At 37.2% G+C, this 22029-nt stretch overlaps 1 long non-coding RNA gene across 1 annotated transcript; it reads right to left on the reverse strand.

Moving 5' to 3' along the window:
- Positions 1-4707: 4707 nt before the first annotated feature.
- On the reverse strand, positions 4708-12607 carry LOC124269472. The gene is made up of 3 exons (XR_006896518.1): positions 12567-12607; positions 10971-11052; positions 4708-4933 (listed from the first exon to the last, which is right to left on the reverse strand). It is a non-coding gene; the product is annotated as an uncharacterized LOC124269472 (long non-coding RNA).
- Positions 12608-22029: the final 9422 nt, after the last annotated feature.

A 22029-nucleotide genomic window follows, 5' to 3' on the forward strand; every position in this document is an offset into this window, starting at 1 on the left:
CTCAGACACTTCCCAATTATACCAAATCCAGGAAAATTAATTGAACTGAATCTGTCTCACAATGTTTTTGATACTATCCCCATAGTGTTTGTCAATTACACTAGTCTTATTCTCCTGGATATGTCTTTAACTTAATAGGAGAACTAAGTAAGGATGCTAGATCTAAACTCGATTTGGCTGCTGGACGGAATAGCAAGATGAAGATCAAGGTCCAAGGAAATATATTTTCTTGTGGTTGTGAAAATTTGGACTTCATCTTGTGGTTGATGGACACAACAGTGATATACGAATCAGACCGAAACTTCCCTTGTATACAGGACAATGGCACGACCACGGGAACTGTAGATGTGGCTAGGAATTATAGAAGTATACATCGCTACTGCACAGGCAAATTGAGTCTAAGTCTCACGATCACATTCATGACAATGTTTGTCACATCCATAATCATGACATACATTGTCTCCAAGAATTCAACTAGATACCGCAACATTGCAATGAGACTATTGGGATTTGGTGTTCAATACCTGACTCCCAAAGAGTTTGATTTCACTTTCTTTGTCGCGTATTGTGCGGCTGTTGTTCCTTTTTGTCTATCGGAAAGTACGACCAGGACTTGAACAGTGTAATCACCCGGCTCGTCTGTTTCTGAAGGATCGTGATGTTCTTCCAGGTGTTCCTATCGCCGACGGTATTATTTGCGGTATCACTAACAGTTGGAAGTCTGTTCTGGTGATTTCAGATGACTTCCTTCAAGATTGTTCTCAGTGGTCACACTTTACCATTGATGCAGCACTTTACTCGGTAACAGATCTGATTCCTAACCGGATCATTTTGTTACTTTTGGGCCCCGTGCAGGTGGAAGACCTACCTGAGCGTCTGCTGAATGTGGTTGAAGAGGAGTGCATATTACGTGTAGAGGATTACCAGGACGGGGACGGTACTCTGTGGAAGGATCTAAGAAAAACCGCTGGAATCTAAAGGGATGAAATTAAGACATTGGGATGGCAGCAACACATATAGACATTATTATATTCAGCCAGTGAACAGACGACACGATACCCAACATGTCATTTTGTAATGTATTCTGCCTTAGGATGAAATTCACCTCTGAAGTGAGGTTATATAGATTGTAGTGAGGAGTTCAATTACTGACTCATTGTGTACACCGTTGTTAAGGTTTTAACAGTAACGAATCATTTTAGCAGTGTCATAACGTACCACTGAACAAATATATATATATACACACACACATACATATATACATGCACACACACACACACACACACACACATATATATATATATATATATATATATATATATATATAAGGGCAAATCCGACCTTTGGGCGACAGTACTATAAGCTGCGACCTTTGGGCGACATTGCCATATATTACAAACGTACATTGATTTTTATATTTCTTCGGTTATATACACTTTAATTTGATAATTAAACATTAAAAGGGATAAAACCTTGTACATATATACAAATAGAGAATATATTTTGATGTCGCCCATACCGTGTCGCCCAAAAGGTAAAGTGTACGGCGTACATGTATATATATGCAACCTTTAGGCGACTGTCGCCCAAAGGTCGTATATATATGTCGCCCAATGGTCGCTTATGTAATATACATATATATATGTCGCCCAACGGTTGCTGTTTAATACTATATACATGTATACATTTCCATGGCTGCTTATTTGATATATATGTCGCCCTTTGGTTGTTTCTGTGTTTCAATGTCTTGCGCGCCGAGGAAATTATATTTCATATCTGTGTGCATGAAACTGACTTTCTTGTTTCCGATCTTTAACATCGCACGTACAATCAATTCATAGTTTTGTGCTTAATTATCTCAAATATGATGCTGTCAAACAAATCAGGCTAGTTAGAATTAATACTGAGATTATGATTACTTGTAATATTTCTAAAAATATTATGCTGTAACAGACATTTATAATTTGGCATAACATGCATTTATTGTTTCCCACTCAAGCGCCGATGTGCCCTTGCTTCATATTAATTAGTGTCCGTTGTTTACCATTCGAGGTTTGCAAAGGATTAAGTTTTAAGGATATGTTAAGATTAACCAACAACTAAATATCAAATATTCCCATACTCAAACACTGAAAACCTCTATAGGAAATAGAGTAAAATTGAGTAAAATTAATAAACCGGATTGCACAGTCCAGATATGAAAAACGTCTTTTAACGAGATAAAGTAACAACATCATTAACGTTCGTCATCAAATATGGATTTGTTGAAACTAATTCTAATGACTGATCACAATGAAGAGATGAGCGAAAGTTGATGAAGTCTGAATACCATCTAACCACAGCCCATTTTGAGCCAATCGGGACTATTCTCGTTCTCTTATCATACACTGAGGCATACCAGACGACTCCTGAATAAACTAGGGCTCCGACACTGTGATTTTCCAAATGTCTGGTCTGAAAACCATTTAAACACAGCCTATTTTGAGCCAGTCGGGATTATTCCCGTATTCTTATCATACACTGAGGCATACCAGATGACTCCTGAATAAACTGCATGGGGGCTCCGACACTGATATTTGCCAAATGTCTGGTCTGAATACCATTTAAACACAGCCTATTTTGAGCCAGTCGGGACTATTCCCGTATTCTTATCATACACTGAGGCATACCAGACGACTCCTGAATAAACGAGGGCTCCGACACGGATATTTGCCTGTTGTCTGGTCTGAATACCATCTAAATACAGCCCATTTTGAGCCAGTCGGGGTTATTCCCGTATTCTTATCATACACTGAGGCATACCAGACGACTCCTGAATAAACTAGGGCTCCGACACTGATATTTGCCAAATGTCTGGTTTGAATACCATTTAAACACAGCCTATTTTCAGCTAGTCGGGACTATTCCTCGTATTCTTATCATACACTGAGGCATACCAGACGACTCCTGAATAAACGAGGGGCCCTGACACTGATATTTGCCTGTTGTCTGGTCTGAATACCATCTAAACACAGCCCATTTTTGAGCCAGTCGGGATTATTCCCGTATTCTTATCATACACTGAGGCATACCAGACGACTCCTGAATAAACTAGGGTTCCGACACGGATATTTGCCTAATTTCAGGTCTAAATACCATTTAAACACAGCTCATTTTGAGCCAGTCGGGAGTATTCTCGTTCTCCTATCATACACTGAGGCATACCAGACGACTCCTGAATAAACTAGAGCTCCGACACTGATATTTGCCTGACGTCTGGTCTGGTCTGAATACCATTTAAACGCAGCCCATTTTGAGCCTTTCAGGACTATTCCAGTATTCTTATCATACACTGAGGCATACCAGACGACACCTGAATAAACTGGGGCTCCGACACGGATATTTGCCTGATGTCTGGTCTGGTCTGAATTCCATCTAAATACAGCCCATTTTGAGCCAGTTGGGAGTATTCCGGTTCTCCTATCATACACTGAGGCATACCAGACGACTCCTGAATAAACTAGGGCTCCGACACTGATATTTGCCTGATGTCTGGTCTGAATACCATTTAAACGCAGCCCATTTTGAGCCTTTCAGGACTATTCCAGTATTCTTATCATACACTGAGGCATACCAGACGACACCTGAATAAACTGGGGCTCCGACACGGATATTTGCCTGATGTCTGGTCTGAATACCATCTAAATACAGCCCATTTTGAGCCAGTCGGGAGTATTCCGGTTCTCCTATCATACACTGAGGCATACCAGACGACTCCTGAATAAACTAGGGCTCCGACACTGATATTTGCCTGATGTCTGGTCTGAATACCATTTAAACGCAGCCCATTTTGAGTCATTCAGGACTATTCCAGTATTCTTATCATACACTGAGGCATACCAGACGACTCCTGAATAAACTGGGGTCTGACACGGATATTTGCCTGATGTCTGGTCTGAATACCATCTAAATACAGCCCATTTTGAGCCAGTCGGGAGTATTCCGGTTCTCCTATCATACACTTAGGCATACCAGACGACTCCTGAATAAACTGGGGCTCCGACACGGATATTTGCCAAATGTCTGGTCTAAATACCACCTAACCAAAGCCCATTGTGAGCCAGTCGGGACTATTCCCGTATTCTTATCATACACTGAGGCATACCAGACGACTCCTGAATAAACTTGGGCTCCGACACTGATATTTGCCTGATATTTGGTCTGAATACCCATTTAAACGCAGCCCATTTTGAGCCATTCAGGACTATTCCAGTATTCTTATCATACACTGAGGCATACCAGACGACTCCTGAATAAACTGGGGCTCCAACACCGATATTTGCCTGATGTCTGGTCTGAATACCATCTAAACACAGCCCATCACCGACTGGATCCACAAGTGCTACCACCCCATACCCTTTATTTTTCCAAATCAGCTTCGAGACTCCACCATGGAAAATGGAGCCACATTCCACCCCAGTGCGAACCAATGATAGGAACAAGAAAAAATTGTAAGTTTAATAATTACTATTTATTAAACCAAATAGTTTTGACATTCTTATTTGCATAACTTTGCAAAAAATTGTAATTGTGGCATTTACACTTCTCTGATCGAGACCTTGACTAACATTTGTCAGGTTAAATTGCTAACAATGTTGTTCCAGGATAAGGTGTTTCACCTTTAGAGGGTTGGTTCAAATCACACAAGGATTCACTCCACCCTCTACCAGCAAAGTACTAGTATCTGTACTATACTGGAAAAGTGAATTCCCAAATGTAACATCCCTTAGAAATGATCTGAATATTTATTAAGTTAATTTCATTCTTAAAATGTGTGCCATCTCTTCCTTGTCCTTTGCTGCTGTATTTTCTGCTTGTTCATCATTTTTCTCAGCTGAACATAAGAGCATTCGTGCTTGGAAATCTGTAGAAATGACTGAATGGTCTCTCGCTTCTGAAATATAACAAAGTTTTCAAAATTATGCTAAACATCAATGTACAGTGAGTATCATCACTCAGCTTCTAGTCCTATAGTCTTTACCCAACTCCCCAACTTAAGGTTTTATTAGGACAAGTAAACATTTGCCATTTTAAGATTTAGCTAATTTGTTATCATTATGAGGACTTGTGGCCTAAATATACTATTCACACTTTGCTAAGGATCAAATCATTGATTCAACAGAAAACTATAATGTGGGATCAAATTTGGTTTAAATATCTAAGCTTATTGTAAGCATGGATCCTAGGTTTCAGTATGTCATTTCATCTTGTGGATCCCATACCTGCTATTGACAGGTGTTGTTTGTTTGTAAATGACTCGTTCCATGATTTGCAAAATGGTTGATTGGTGCCATTAAAACCATTTTTATGGTTAACCATGTATCAAGTGCATAAGGTTAGACTAAAGTAGCTGTTTGCCTAAAGAAGGGTTACTATAGTATTATTTATCCAGTTTTAAATGTATACAATTTCAAATTATAAATCTATGTGTAAGTATAGTTGGGAATTTTATGTGATCCTTAGCAAAGTGTGAGTAGTATATGTTAGTTTCTAATCAATGCAATATACAATATAACAATCTATAGTCATTAAATTAAGTTTGCTATAACGTAGAATAGAAATAGTTCTATAAAGATGAAGCCTTGAGTATTCAGGAAACTTTAATCTGGTAACAACATGGCTGAAAAATTGAATGGGAGGACTGCCACTGTCTATGAGTGAAATGAGGGTCAGCACACTAGTAGTGAGTGAGTTTAGTTTTTAGCTATGACAAGTTTAACGCTTAAACCACTAGGCTACTACCCCTCCTACCATCAACCCTAGTAGTAGTAAGCTTTCATTAAGCGAGATACAGACTGAATACCACAGAGAAAGGGAAAGGTGGGAGGATGTCCAGATAGATACTGGTTAACTTTATTGCTTAGTGTTTATCAAACAAGTGAAATAATGACGAAACAAAACATTGACAATATTAATATGCAGCAACATACACATGTTTTGGTATATACACAGAGAAATTATTACGGCAATGATAAAATAATCAAAGCAACAAGAAAGTAATTGAACAAAAGAGACATTTTAATTAAAACAACATTTTGATTGACAAAAATGGCAGCATTAGTTTTTGTATAACAAAGGTCCCAACTGAAAATATGTAAAAAAGGAACGATCTGATTCGCTTTAACTTCTAAACCAAACTTCATAAAATTCTGCATACAATTGGCTGAGAGATTTTTCTCCAAATCTCCTACATGTCATGCACGATGCAATTGGAACCAGTTGATGACATATGTCAGCAGTATGTCAGCCAAGTTCTAGCACTGCTAAAGGCTAAGGGTTAGTTATTCAGTTAGAAAAAGACATGGTATGTTTTCAGATTTAAGAGTTTTGTTGTGTATTTGATAAACAGAAATTACATTTAGAGCACATAAGTTCAGCTTGAGGTTTGAAATGTAAACAATTTTGGCATTGACTACTCAATGAAACCCACAAATCTAGAAAAACATACAGTATGTACCGACACTGTAGAATACAAACATGATCTGTCATTTCTGTAATTTTTATCTATCTAGGTGACACATATCATTTGAAGTGTTGAATCATAACTGACATCAGTCAATACAGACTGCAAGGAAGAAATCTTAACCCTTTAGTATGTATGATTTAATACTACAGCTGAGTGCACAGTGTGACAACCAAACCCAACTTACCCATATGATATACCTAGATTACAAACTGATCAGTGAAACAGCCTCTTTAGGGATACACAGTTTGATTACATTCGACTGTAGTCAAGTGAACTACAGAGAGTTTGGTATATATACACTACATATGATGTGTAACCCAATGGTGTACTGATAATACATATGATGTGTTGCCCACAGGTCTACTGATTGTATGATGTGTGTTGCCCTAAGGTCTACTGGTAACATAAATGATGTGTTGACCACAAGTCTACTGGTGATATATAAGATGTGTTGCCCTTAGGTCTACTAGGGACATATAAGATGTGTTGACCACAGGTCTACTGACTGTAAGATGTGTTGCCCCTTAGGTCTACTGGTGATATATTTCATGTGTTGCCCACAGGTCTACTGGGGACATATAAGATGCTGCTGCCCACAGGTCTACTGGGGACATATAACATGTGTTGACCACAGGTCTACTGATTGTATGATGTTTTGGCCCTAAGGTCTACTGGTGATATATATCATGTGTTGCCTAAGGTCTACTGGTAATATATATATGATGTGTTGCCCTAGGGTCTATGGGTGATATATAAGATGCATTGCCCTAAGGTCTACTGGTGATATATAGGATGTGTTGCCATAAGGTCTACTGGTGATACATAAGATGTGTTGCCCTAAGGTCTACTGGTGATATATATGATGTGTTGCCCTAAGGTCTACTGGCAATATAAGATGTGTTGACCACAGGTCTAATGATTGTATGATGTGTTGCCCTAAGGTCTACTGGTGATATATATGATGTGTTCACCACAGGTCTACTGGTGATATATATGATGTGTTGCCCTAAGGTCTACTGGTGATATATATGATGTGTTGCCATAAGGTCTACTGGTGATATATAAGATGTGTTGCTCTAAGGTCTACTGGTGATATATATGATGTGTTGCCCTAAGGTCTACTGGTGATATATAAGATGTGTTGGCCAAAGGTCTACTGATTGTATGATGTGTTGCCCAAAGGTCTACTGGTGATATATATGATGTATTGCCCTAAGGTCTACTGGTGATATATGTGTTGCCAACGGGTCTACTGGTAATATATATGATGTGTTGCCCTAAGGTCTACTGGTAATACATAAGATGTTGCCCAAAGGTCTAATGGTGATATATAAGATGTGTTGCCCTAAGGTCTACTGGTGATATATAAGATGTGTTGCCCTAAGGTCTACTGGTAATATATATGATGTGCTGCCCTAAGGTCTACTGGTGGTATATAAGATGTGTTGCCATAAGGTCTACTGGTGATATATAAGATGTGTTGCTCTAAGGTCTACTGGTGATATATATGATGTGTTGCCCTAAGGTCTACTCGGTGATATATAAGATGTGTTGGCCAAAGGTCTACTGATTGTATGATGTGTTGCCCAAAGGTCTACTGGTGATATATATGATGTATTGCCCTAAGGTCTCCTGGTAATATATATATGATGTGTTGCCCTAAGGTCTACTGGTAATACATAAGATGTGTGCCCCCAAAGGTCTAATGGTGATATATAAGATGTGTTGCCTTAAGGTCTACTGGTGATATATAAGATGTGTTGCCCTAAGGTCTACTGGTAATATATATGATGTGTTGCCCTAAGGTATACTGGTAATACATATGATTCAAGTTGCCCACAGGTCTACTGGTGATATATAAGATGTGTTGCCCTAAGGTCTACTGGTGATATATAAGATGTGTTGCCCTAAGGTCTACTGGTGATATATAGGATGTGTTGCCCTAAGGTCTACTGGTAATACATATGATTTGTTGCCCTAAGGTCTACTGGTAATACATAAGATGTGTTGCCCTAAGGTCTACTGGTAATACATAAGATGTGTTGCCCTAAGGTCAACTGGTGATATATAAGATGTGTTGCCCTAAGGTCTACTGGTAATATATATGATGTGCTGCCCCAAGGTTTACTGGGGGATATATAAGATGTGTTGCCCAAAGGTCTACTGGTGACATATATGATGTGTTGACTTAAGGTCTACTGGTGATATATAGGATGTGTTGCCCTAAGGTCTACTGGTGATATATATCATGTGTTGCCTAAGGTCTACTGGGGACATATAACATGTATTGACCACGGGTAAACTGATTGTATGATGTGTTGCCCTAAGGTCTACTGGTGATATATATCATGTGTTGCCTCTAAGGTCTACTAGTAATATATATGATGTGTTGCCCTAAGGTCTACTGGTGATATATAAGATGTGATGTCTTAAGGTCTACTGGTGATATATAAGATGTGTTGCCCTAAGGTCTACTGGTGATATATAAGATGTGTTGCCCTAAGGTCTACTGGTGATATATAAGATGTGTTGCCCTTGGTCTCCTGGTAATATATATGATGTGTTGCCCTAAGGTCTACTGGTGGTATATAAGATGTGTTGCCATAAGGTCTACTGGTGATATATAAGATGTGTTGCTCTAAGGTCTACTGGTGATATATATGATGTGTTGCCCTAAGGTCTACTGGTGATATATAAGATGTGTTGGCCAAAGGTCTACTGATTGTATGATGTGTTGCCCAAAGGTCTACTGGTGATATATATGATGTATTGCCCTAAGGTCTACTGGTGATATATGTGTTGCCAACGGGTCTACTGGTAATATATATGATGTGTTGCCCTAAGGTCTACTGGTAATACATAAGATGTGTTGCCCTAAGGTCTACTGGTGATATATAAGATGTGTTGCCCTAAGGTCTACTGGTAATATATATGATGTGTTGCCCTAAGGTCTACTGGTGGTATATAAGATGTGTTGCCATAAGGTCTACTGGTGATATATAAGATGTGTTGCTCTAAGGTCTACTGGTGATATATATGATGTGTTGCCCTAAGGTCTACTGGTGATATATAAAGATGTTGGCCAAAGGTCTACTGATTGTATGATGTGTTGCCCAAAGGTCTACTGGTGATATATATGATGTATTGCCCTAAGGTCTACTGGTGATATGTGTTGCCAACGGGTCTACTGGTAATATATATGATGTGTTGCCCTAAGGTCTACTGGTAATACATAAGATGTGTTGCCCAAAGGTCTAATGGTGATATATAAGATGTGTTGCCCTAAGGTCTACTGGTGATATATAAGATGTGTTGCCCTAAGGTCTACTGGTAATATATATGATGTGTTGCCCTAAGGTATACTGGTAATACATATGATTACGCTGCTCCACAGGTCTACTGGTCATATATAAGATGTGTTGCCCTAAGGTCTACTGGTGATATATAAGATGTGTTGCCCTAAGGTCTACTGGTGATATATAGGATGTGTTGCCCTAAGGTATACTGGTAATACATATGATTCGTTGCCCTAAGGTCTACTGGTAATACATAAGATGTGTTGCCCTAAGGTCTACTGATAATATATATGATGTGTTGCCCTAAGGTCTACTGGTAATATAAGATGTGTTGCCCTAAGGTCAACTGGTGATATATAAGATGTGTTGCCCTAAGGTCTACTGGTAATATATATGATGTGCTGCCCCAAGGTTTACTGGGATATATAAGATGTGTTGCCCAAAGGTCTACTGGTGACATATATGATGTGTTGACTTAAGGTCTACTGGTGATATATAGGATGTGTTGCCCTAAGGTCTACTGGTGATATATAAGATGTGTTGCCTACAGGTCTACTGGTGATATATAAGATGTGTTGACCAAAAGTCTACTGCGATATATATAAGATGTGTTGCACACAGGTCTACTGTTGATATATATGATGTGTTGCCCTAAGGTCTACTGATTATATGATGTATTGCCCACAGGTCTATTGAAAATATATGATGTGTTGCCCAATGGTCAGCTGATAACAGATATGATGTGTTGCCCAAAGGTCCTCTGATAAGGTCTGATGTGAATATATATGTTGCCCAATGGTCTGTAAAATAACAGATTGGATGTGTTGGCCAAAGGTGCGAAAAATAATAGATGGGATGTGTTGCCCAATGGGCTGTGATTATAACAGATATGATGTGTTACCCAACATTCTGCTGAATATTAATACATATATATATATAGAAGTTGCCCGATGGTCAACAAGATACATCCTATTCATCATCAACACAGACCTTTAGACCACACATCCTAGTTGCATACAATGGAATTTAGCTTGATTGATTTACTAATGACCTGCCAGGGATATCATAAAGCAGTCGAGATAAACACATTCTTGACTTTGTATCATGATATATGTTATTGGTGTTCACTATCTTGATATCTAGAAAGACACTACTAAAACTGGTGGTACCTTTGACTTCAAGTCATCTGCTGATGAACAGTATATCCACCTTTACATGTCAGTACTTTCTCACAGATACTACATCTGAATCCTGAAAAGATAAACAAATAAAATGTATCTGCTATCATGGAATAGAGGTGTCTTCAGTTCTCATTTGCTGAATTTCCTGTGTATGAAAGACACCAAAACATTAATGCAAATGTATCAACAATTACATGAATCATTTGACAACAACCCATTTAAACACCTGATACAATTATGTAAAACAAATTTAATTGAGAACCCACCCATCCCCACCCCCAACCCAATTCAAGTGATATGAACATAATGGTGTCAGAACTTTAATACACCTGATTATCCGATGGAAGATTGAAAGTTTGACAACAGACAAACAACAAAAATGTAGGGAATATGTTAATTTGTATACTCTGTATTGAAAAAATGCCAATCCTTTCTGAATTGTGTGCACTACTTAAAACACTCCGACACGATCAGCTCTCTATAAAACTGTGGTAAGATATGAATACATAGTAACCTAAAAAGGAAAATGATATCTCTATTATAAAAAGATATGATTATTGCAGGGATAAATTTTTGAATTGCAAATGTTTGGACATCAATCAAGTGCAAAAAGTCAATAGAAAAAGCTTCAAAATGTTGAAAATTACCCTATTGATATTTGAAAAGAGCAAATTATGCCAATTTTCAAAATTTCTACATTTTCTGTAAAGATTTCCATGATCAGAACCACAATACTTGTCTGGAACTGCTTTGTTATGAGAGTATATACAGTTTTTCTTTAAATTTTTCATATATGTCATCAGAGACAGACTATCTGTATATAAGGCTATTCCATGTCTATTAATTAATCTCTTTATTGGCCATTTTGAATTGCTTGATACTTTTATGAATAGTAAAAGATCCTGTATTGAGATAATACCTAAAACATGTATTGCTGCACTCGGTACTGATCGGCACACAACCATTCAAGATAACTGTACTAATATTGAGAAGGATTAAACAAATTGCAAAGATTCATGAGGCATTACTTCATCGGTATTGCAAGTTTGTGGTGCCGAATTCTAAAGGTAGGCCAGAACAATGTTTAGGTTAGGAATGCCACGATACATCGATACTTTTCTAAGATGATACAATCATTGATGCATTCAAAACTCTATCGATATTTAGTTTTGAAAGTATTGATTTAAACATGTTTTAATATGTATCGTTCACATTTTGCAATTGTATCCGTTTTTATGTTATGAGAGTTATAAATGATTATTTTTCATACACAAAGATGGGAAATTAGAACTTTTAATCTCTGAGAATAGAAAACGTGGATCTTTTCAAGGACGCTTTATAAAATATAAAATATTTAATGTTCAAAATGTAACTAATATTACACAATAATGCAGCTTAAAATAGGTATCATGATACATATCGAATCATGTCATGAGTATCGCGTGATACGTGTCGATTCATGAAACTTATGTATCGCGACATCCCTAGTTAAGGTAGAAATAAATTTAACAAAGCTGTAAAATTGGTATTCACAACTTAAATCTAGTAACATGAAGGTATTGATCTCTGGATCACATAACCTACCACTTCCTCACTTTGGAATGCCTGAGACTCCCCGGATTCTGCAATTTGAAGATCACATTTCTCCTCTGCCAAGCTCAACGTGTCTTGGTCCCGTCTCATAGTTGTCTGTATTATGTAACATTAAAATGTTAACACTATTATTCTCAAAAATGATTATGAACTTAAATTCAAAAACTGAGCTTAGGAAATAATATTTTTCTTCTGAACTGATAAAGTATTTAAAATTCTACATGATTTAGTTATCACCCTAACAACATACATACATTATGAATTTACAATGTTTCATATTCAGAAACCATTGTAAAATAAAATTAACTTACCAGGCATAAACTGGATTGGATAGGATTTCCATGTCTAACAGGACCATCCGAAACTAGCAATTAGTCTCTGAATATATATAATTTGATAGAATCAAAATAATCCTTTTAAACTGAAAAGGAGCTCCAGTGAGATGGGAGATTCCTGAAACTAAGTAAATCTAGATTTGCTTAAATTAGGTCTTTATCATTGCAGAAAGGCATAGACGGAAGTAAAAAATAATGCAGTTCAGGAACTATGAGACAGGCTAGATCTTTCCTGACTTTTTACAGTCTATGTCAACTTTGATCTTGAGTTGAAGGGTGACCAAAGGAAAAAACTTGTGCCATCAAGTCAATTTGATTGGAATTAAAGAATACCCATAATATCATAGTTTCACTTTACTCACACAATATACAAAGTTATGCCTCTTTATTCATGGGTTGCTTCTAAGTCATGTTCAGGATTTTGTTAGTCATCCATGCATAAAGGTAAAACTCACAAGTAATACAAAATGTTGATTTCTTTCAGGTTTATTTTAATTTACTATTCATAATAATAATCATCGATTCTATGATTTATATCAATACTGTCTGCCCAGTGCTGTTCAGAGATGTTGGTGTTAGTCGACAATGCAAACTATTAGCCGATGATGGACCAATGATGAATAGCACACTACCTAAAACAGATGCATCAAAGAGGCATTTCTGAAACTGTTATTATGGCTTTGTAAAGGTTACTTACAACAGGAAGAGGCTTTAATTCTTACAATTTGTACTGAAAGAAATGTTAAACTTCACCTCCATTTTTAAAAAGAGAAATAGTTTGTTTAAGAAACACCCGCTTTGAGAACAAAATTACCCTTTTATGTAATTTGACTGCTAAGGAACTTAAAACCATAAAAGACTAATAACATATCCCTGTGATAGGGAACAGTTGGTCTATTGACCAACCAATAAGTTATAACATGTCTTAATGTGTTTAGTGAGATCCATCCTTGATTTTCAGTTAATCTTATCCTGTCCACTGGTATTTACCCTCTTTCCTATGTTACACAATGTACAGGATTTAGACTTTGAAATGAGGAAATGTCCCTGCATTAAGCATACAAAGATAAGAGTAGCTGCCATTGAATTATGAAAGCTCAAAAAGGGAATTCTGACTGTATTCATGCACAATATTGAATTAACAGATTCAAGTGCACCAGTGAAGTGGAAAATCTCTAGCATTTGAAACTATATCAAGTTTGGACCAAGTGCAGAAAAATACAACGTAACCAACATTTATGGTTGTCAGTTGAGTAACCTGTGAGTGGGAGGATGTATTGCTCATAATTATGCTGGCTGAGTGGCAGTGGCATGTGGACAGACATGGTTATAGTCCTGGGCCAAATGCAAGAAAAGTTTTTATCTTTTAGGATCTCTCAGCATCAGTAAATGTGTTTTCTGGTAATTAGAAATTCTTGTCATAATCAGCCACAAAATGTATCAGGTTACTAAAAACAAACAAAGTTTGACCCAGACAGCCTTTACTTGTAGGTAATAAGGTGGTAGGCTACAATCTTTGTACTCATATGGAGATAATTATTATTATTAGCATGAAAATGGTGCAACATATACATTTCATCACTATACACTGATATTTTCACTCTGATAGACCAGTGGAGGAGATAGACTGCACATAAACACCCAAAGGAGCAGGGTTCAAAGCAGGAGTACAAAAAGCTATATTTGAAAGTTAGAAACTCTTGATATCAATAATGTAACTGAAACACATTATGGTCAAGAGAGCAAATGCATATTTCCTTTGCATGAACAATTTAGGAAATGTGTAGCTGATATAAAAATGTGTAGTTCAGCTATCAGAGGAAACAGCAAAGAGCAACAATGGAGAGTGCCATTATGAAACTATAACTACAAGTCTTCCTCAACACTGCACTATCAGCTCATTATTTGAGCAAACCCATGTCAATGAGTATTACCCCATGGTCAGAATATGCAGTGTGGGTGATAAAACCGATTGTAATGTGTTATGCTATGTCTACATTTGGCCTATAAGTAATTTTACTGAAATCAAGTCTTACAGATTTGGTTAGTTCCTGAAATTAGTAATGGTTATTGACTGTTTTTGGTGGTTTATTTATCTATTAGTTGGTAGATATATATTTAAAATAAGAAAACAATATATCAGTGCAAAAGTCAGTCTGATACCCTGAATATCAGGCGTCAGAATGAGAGATGTTTTGGGTTTTTTTGCCAAGACCGAACTGCACCTAAAAGTAAAAGGTCAATTTCACCCACTGAGTGAACATAAAATCATACAGCTGTGATTAGCTCTTTTAGGTTTGTGGATCTACAGTAGTTTGGCCATAAGTGAGTCATCAATAGTGAAATTCACATAGATTTTCATGTTAATTAACTCTTGCAAGAATAATTTTCATACATTTAGTTTGGGTGGAATTGCTTTCAGCACTTATCTACCAGCTTTGTACACATAATTTCCTTTCAATTTTCGAGGATTATTAAGAAGACTGCAACTTCTTAAACAAAATATATTAGACATACCAATCAGGTTTAACATGTCTATGGGATAGAGATAAAAATAAAGTTGTATTTATGGTGCTTAATCAGGTGTCATTCGATAACTAATCAATGAAAAGATGAAAGAAAATTATGTACACGTAGCTGAAGATGATTTCCAAGATGTTTGCAAACTTCTACTCAATTTATGAAAATTATTCTTGCAACAGTTAATTAACATGTAAGTCTATGGAAATTTCACTAATGATGACTCACTTATAGCCAACTACTGTACCCTGTAGTCTGTGTCACAGTCCCCTGAACCACAATATTATTTTTTCCTACTGCCTTGCCTTCTTTCTGCAATGCTAAAGGCCCTAAATGAAGCAAGTCTAGATTTTTCTCAAGTTCTGTTTTCCCCGGGGCTCCTTTCAATTTATAATGCGTTTGTTTGTTGATATAAAAAAATCATATTCAGACACTAAGCGATAGTCTAACCCTAGGTGAGGATCAAGAAACAACATGATACGAAACGTCACAATTGCGATCAAGTTACTAGCAAACAGTTTCTTCCAGTTGAGAAATCTTGAAATAGATTGTGTCATGGGACAGGCATCGCCTTTGAAACAATTGTACATGCTGCTGTTTTCAACAAAATACTCCGATTACGATACATACCATGCATTTCCCAATGCTTTGTGCTGCCAAGTCACCTCGTGTAGTGCGCGAAAACTGTAGCAAAGGGGATCCGATTTGACACAAAACGTGAACGGGCCTTCGTGTGAAACATGAATTCAATTTATTTACAGATTATTACATTGTTATTTTGATCGAAGAATGAAATGTTTTAAGTATTTAAACGTGTTCTTGGTGGCATATTAGTCTTGTCTGTCAGCTCCCACAATATCTACAGACATTATTGAATTATTAGCTAAGTGTTCATTTCGACGTTGCCGCTTTTGAACTTTCACGTTTTGACGCACAGGAGCGTGAAGGCAAATCGCCGAAAGGTACTGCGAGCGAAACAGTGATGTTATGCTGAACACTTGACGATGTGTATATTTGAAAAAAACTGTACAAAACCTAAGAGTATATATTTAGACAATAATTTCTCCATTGTTTATTTCTGAACATATATCCATGTTAGAGAATTTTATAGAAAACCACGTGTCGCCGAAAGGTCGCAGACGTTATATATATGATATTTTTGTTTTTTCAATAACAGCACTGAAATTTTATAAAAATACAAAAGAAGCACACCCGAAGGTCCTGAGACGACCCTCTATCCAACCATCTAGTTTGGAATAGTTATTAAGGAAAATGAACATAGTTGTGACATGCAGATATTTAGGCGACAGAAATATATCCTTAGGGCGACAGCTGTCGCCTAAAGGTCGCACAAATGTCGCCCAAAGGTCGACTTTGTCTATATATATATATATATACATCCATCTTGTCAGATTCTGTAACACATTCTGAGTGATTGATCACGGTTTCAACAAGACACTTTCATGTTTTTGTAATTCATTATATAGTTTCGTGTAACAAAACGTGGTTTTAGAACTACATGACGAAGCACAGTCAATTCTTGTCATTCAGTGTTTTAAGGAGAGACCAAGCTTTGAAAGGTCATGATGATTGCCAGGGGAGATGAACTACTCTTCCTTTATATTTCCTGTCTTTTGAAAATCTAACGGCTGCCTTGGAAAACTCCTTGACGCCAAACATGATTCAATGATATCTGGGGACCTATGTAATTGAATATTTGCAGTTTACAAGTAATAGAGGTGAGAAGTCTCGCCTCAACAGCCTATAGTAGAGAAGCTCAACAGGGATGATACATGTTGAGTGCTTACTGTCTCTGGATGAACCATTGTTAATGGCTTCACTTAGTGTATCATTGTTTCCATTCTATTGGTATCTCTCAGTAGGCAACTGTTTCAATATAACATACATATCTTTGAATTTCATATTCATTTCATTTCATAAGTTCACCCAACCTGTCTTACTGTATGTATTAAGCAAGCAGTCCATGAAAGGTCGATTTATCCAGATGTGAAAGTTGATATACAGTCCAAAATGAGTTTATAACCGATTTAGCCTGGTTCCCTGGGTATGCTGTGTTGGCGCGATCAAGGGCAACCCATTGGCGGCATCCACTACTGGGCGACACGCTATAGGTTTACTGTCGAATATTCCAAGAACGGGTGGTTAGAATGTATTTTTAGCATTTTCATCGATACTATAGTATAGTATACGCCACAAGAATAAGGTTCATAGTGACTTTTAGAGCAGGAAAATGGTATTTGAGCAGAAAGTGTTTGGGCGAAATGTAAACAGCCACATACACCCCATTTTCAACACCGATATTTGTTTTGATATTTCGTGTAAGCTCGCTATTGACACGAAACGGTACATACAATACACGGAACTGAACGACCAGATTAATTGAATATCCTCAGCATCTTTAATTTAGCTAATTTCATGACGCACATATCGATGATTGGACCCTTTTTGGCCTATTGTTGATTGTTGGGTAATAAACTGTATAATAACTAGAAAATGGTGCTTTTGATCCGCTTTAATCATGTCCAGTGTTGGGGTGTCACTTGTTCTGATATTTGGTCACTCGATTGTTTTGACATGAATGTAATGAATAGATCTAAAACCAATTGAACCACATAACTAATTAATTCAACCATGTATTTTCTTTAACAGTGTGCATGTTTTTAACAATGTCAAGGCTGAATGGGATAATGCTAAAAAAGCATATATTCATTATCATAAATCATTTCAACGTAACATCCATATCGCTTTCACAGCATGATCATGGTAATGCAATTGTCATCACTCTTAAACAGAATAACAACAGTCATGGTGTGACCATTTCTGCGTGACGCTACCCAGGTGATTACAAATCACTACACTGGCATGTTATCTATTGGAAATGGAAAACCATGTGCCCTTTTCGCAAAAGCACAACCACAAACAATGGTATCTTTTTAACATTTTATATCAAAGAACAATCATTCAATAAATGTAACGGACAAAAAAACAAGAAGGGTTATTTACAGTTCTGTAGACACGTTTATCACATAGGGGATGACTGTCCAGTATTTGAGCACACTAGCATATGACATACCACAAGAATTGAGCACAAGTGCCTTAATATCGGGTGTGGCACCACGAGAGCGAAAAATACTAAAAAACCTCTAACCACCCGTTCTTGTTATTTTTAAACAGTAAAATATAAATATATAAGGCGTGTCGCCCAGTAGCGGAGGCCTTGCCAGGGTCAATGACGCGCCAGCGCAGAATACCCAGGGAACCACCCTTGTACCGATTCAGATCTATGCAATTTCTGTTGAAACACTATCTTTCATAATATCATGTTCTATTTGTATTTGCAGCTTATTTAAACTTAAAATCAAGCTAGATTTCATGTTTTAAGAAACAACGGACGACACGTTTTAGAGTGAAATGTATTTTTAATGTTTAACATGTTTAGACACGATGTGCCTGAAGTACTGTCGATGTGACTTTAAATATAAATTCTCTCTCTCACTATTTGCCCTTGTATTATAAACACCATACTATTCATATGTTTACTGACAACAAATGATGACTCCTTATTTAAGTTATCTCTTTATCTTGAAAATGAATGTCGAAACACAGACATTCCCAAACCAGTGGCAGTTGAAGAGCTGCGTCAATCACCATGTGTCGCGGTGTCTCATCTTCCGCATTACTGCCCATCGTGATCAGACAATATGAAATTTATTCTATCCTGTACCTATGTTTCCATGACATTCCATGTTTCATAGTCATACATACTTTGAATGTATCAGGATATTAAATATGTCCAAAAACATTTACTGGTTGGTTTGTATATATCTAATCTTTATTTGTGAAACCTAATGCCATGCTGTGTTAGGGAACACTTGTCAAGGGGTATTTTTCCATACAAAGATGGAAACGGTAAACGACTAACAAAAGAAGAGACTGTCACAAGATGAAATATGCCCGAGCAAAGGGTCTATTGAAGTTTGGTAGTTAGACTAAAATTGAACTCAGTGAATGGAGCCCAACTCACTAAGGGTATAGACCCGATTATATTGTTATGATTACTTGCGGAATTGTGTTCAACATATAATAGGATGTATATGTTTGTCCATTTGGTCAACATTCTAAGATAACGGAGAACATGCACTGACATCGTTACCTCATTGAAGAAACTGTACTTAACCTTGGTCAATACGCCAATATACATTTCTGGCCATGACTGGATACCTGAAATGTGCCGAGAGTGGGAGATCATCAGCACTTTCTGATGGTACCACAACTGAGAAATATAACATGTACTTTCAGTTTACTTAGACCCAGTGATGGATTCGCCTTGTAAACACTAAATGAGGAGAAACAAAAACAATTTCTGTATAATTGAAAATTAAAAGAATTGTTGTAAAATTTGATTATACCCACTTAACCATCCTGCAACAGTTTGTATAAATATTCAGTTGCTGGGTAATTACATTATGTATAAAAATACAATGTTCACTGAAGACTGGAAAAATAAATGAATTTTTATGACCTTGCCATATTTGAAATGTTGTAAGCTTGTGCCGAAAAAACCCAGATATATTTTCACAGCTAAAAAGACCCATCATGAGTTGCATATTACCGAATTGTTATTTTTTAACTAAATTTGAATCAAAAGATAAAACCACGTAAAACCACGTAAAAGTATGAGTGAGACTGCCAGTACAGTTAATGTATTTAATAAATAGAATATCGCTCAGTAATCAACCGAGAGGTATAGTTTGTTTGCTCCTCAGTATAATATCATGCTATTATGTATAAAAGTGTTACCATGGAGGTATACGTTATCTGTTAATGCATGTGGATCAACCATATTAGGATCAGTTACTGTTATAATAGTTTGTATTGTACGTCATAAATTAGAGCTTATTGAATATGCATAAGTATCTACAGGTTTAAATGATCTTTAAAACAAGGTTTTACAACTCATTGGATTTGGAAACATGGTATACTTGGTGGGTATCGGGTCCAGACTCGATTATTTACATTCTGCCGTATTGTGGGACATTGTTGATCGAGGCGTAATCCTTGTTACATTTGACCACCTTCTCAAATGGCATTGTGTTCAGCCGTGGGAGCTGTGCCAATTTACACTTATCAGAGGGTACACAAAGTCCGCAGTCTGGACTACTAGTTGTCTGACTTCCATTTTTGTGGAGAGTCGCGGTGTCTGAGCGGGTTAGGAAGCTGGCTTTGTGTGCTGGCGATTAGGTACCTGACTCTGAGGGTGCGGGTTCAAATCCCGGAAGGGACTCAACCCCAAAAAGTACTAGAATTTGAACAATACAAAGAAAGTGTAATCCCAAATATAACATATGTTACATTTGACCACTTTCTAAAATGGCATTGTGTAATCACCCTTGAAATAATTTTTAAACTATGAACCAGTATACTCGGAGGGTGTCGGGTCCAGACTCGATTATCTACAGGCTGTCGTGATGCTTGTGACGGGACATTGTTGAACCTGATGGTATCTTTGAATTTGTTTTCAAACGACATATAAATGTACCAATATACCCCATGGATCTGTTGTTTCAGGCTTTTCAGAATACTCTGTGTCTGCATAACATTGAGATGAAAGACAAATATACATGTACTCAGCTTAAGAGGAGATAATGGGAACAATGTCATTTGATATCGCGATTATAACGGACGCAAAGAGGACAATTAGAATGTATGTTGACATACCTGTAAGCTGGCGATAGGTACTGAGAACTTGCCTTAAAGAGGAAATGTAATGATAACATTATTAAAATGGTATGCTGTACTGTTTGTGGTGATTCTGCATGGCTAAACATCCATTCGATTCGATTCTGCTGTCCACAGTTATGAGAAATTTAGAACGTCTAAAGGGAATGGTTTAGGTGGTCTTTAGTTAGAAAGAGGTTGGGAAAAGTTGCACAATTCCGTTATCACGGAATATATATTACATTTATCACATATTACCACCCAAAAATTATCACGTATCATATCTATTAATTTTCTCAAAGGCAAATTTTATTGAGACACACTACAATCGAATCAGTGTTAATCTTTTACTTGATGTAATGTTCTTACGTGTAAAGACAAATTTCAAGATATGGCAACGATCCACAGTCCAACAGAACAACGCGCCCGGAGTTTGAAAATGAGCCATAACACGGTCACACGGTCAGTACGTGATGTAAAAGTTCACCTATACGCCTGAAGAAACGTGACTCATCGTGAAGAGAACTCTTCTACACTCATAAATGTTGGCTGCGTCGACGATGTTCTGGCGTCTGGGGGGCAGTGGGGTAGCCTAGTGGTTAAAGCCTTCGCTTTAAAACCCGGGTCGATTCCCCACATTGTTAAAATATGTGAAGCCCATTTCTGGTGTCGCCCGACGTGATATTGTTGGAATATTGCTAATATCGACGTAAAACTAAACTCACTCACTCCTGCGTCTGAATTGGCCGTCGGTGTTGGCGCCTTGCACGGATGGTGTAGAGGCGTAGACGTCGTAGACGTTGAACTGTTCTCACAGATACACCACTGATAGCAAGTATAGTACAGGCTGTAATGATTTG

This window comes from Haliotis rubra, unplaced genomic scaffold (genome assembly GCF_003918875.1).
Source record: "Haliotis rubra isolate DU_JTF1 unplaced genomic scaffold, ASM391887v1 Scf145, whole genome shotgun sequence".
In the NCBI taxonomy this organism is placed as follows: domain Eukaryota; kingdom Metazoa; phylum Mollusca; class Gastropoda; order Lepetellida; family Haliotidae; genus Haliotis; species Haliotis rubra.